The 1,011-nt window shown below is 43.2% G+C and overlaps 1 protein-coding gene across 1 annotated transcript in view; it reads right to left on the bottom strand.

The window, feature by feature from the left end:
• ARNTL2 (aryl hydrocarbon receptor nuclear translocator-like 2) overlaps nt 1-1,011 on the bottom strand; it is a 53,521-nt gene that overhangs the window by 51,740 nt on the left and 770 nt on the right. The window lies entirely within an intron of this gene.

Here is a 1,011-nt window from a genome sequence, read left to right as displayed (position 1 = left end):
CATCTGAAAAAATTCCCCTCTAGGGGTGAAAGTTAAAGAGAGCTGGTGAGCAGTCTAGTATGCTTGCTGGTAACTCACCTGGGTCTACTTGTTGAGTAGAAGTGGAAGAAACGGAGCAATGAAGCAGGGGTGGGTGGTGGGTGGGTGGGGGCTTAGTTTGGACATGTTCCACTGGTACCTGTTGACCTTGAGATAAGAGAGAGAAGAAGCGCTTACTGGTCTGAAGTGTAGGGAATTGTGTGAACTGTGCCCATGGCCACTGAACTAACTTCTGGGGGCTAGGGCTGAGAATGAAGGGGACCAGCTAGTCTGAAGTACAGGAAGGTGTGTGTGAACTCCCAAAATTGCAGCTGGCTAGGGCAGCTTGGATGTCTAGGGCTGAATTGAACAGAACCTGACTAGTTGAAGAGGATGATGTTTGATATTGTGAGCAAATGTAAATTGCTATAATTTGAGGGACTGGACTGCTTATGGATACAGTTACTCAAAATTCCAACCGGAATGGAAGATTCTTCAGATCAAGGAATATGTTTGTTTCCACAGAGTACTGGCTTGATAGGGATGGGAAATTTTAAACCTGCCTATCAAAAATGGGGGCTATAAAGGCGTGAAGTGACTGACTTACAAGTTTTTGTGGGTGTGCTTAGTTTCAGAATTGGAGGGGAACAAGGGAGAATCCTCACTAAATAGTTTTCTTCTATTCCAGATGGATCTGGTGAAAGAAGGTGGTAGATAATGCTGATAGGATTTTATGACTCAATTGTGAGTAATTGTTAGCAAGTTTAATTGTAATTGTCAAAACTGTAAACTCTAAGGCCAGGAATGGTTAGTTTTTGCATCCAGCTAGGCTTAAAAGGAGCCATCTCAGAAGCAGGAACAGACAATCTCAGAACCATCAAGAAGGAAGAGACAAAACAACAATGAGATACCATCTCACACCAGCAATAACAGCAAAGATAAAAAAAGTTGAGGATAATAAATGCTGGTGAGGATGTGGAGAGACTGGGACAC

Source organism: Chrysochloris asiatica, unplaced genomic scaffold (genome assembly GCF_000296735.1).
Source record: "Chrysochloris asiatica unplaced genomic scaffold, ChrAsi1.0 scaffold00098, whole genome shotgun sequence".
Classification (NCBI taxonomy): domain Eukaryota; kingdom Metazoa; phylum Chordata; class Mammalia; order Afrosoricida; family Chrysochloridae; genus Chrysochloris; species Chrysochloris asiatica.
Note: the sequence above shows the minus strand (reverse complement) of the source record. Positions and strands in the feature narration are given on the sequence as shown.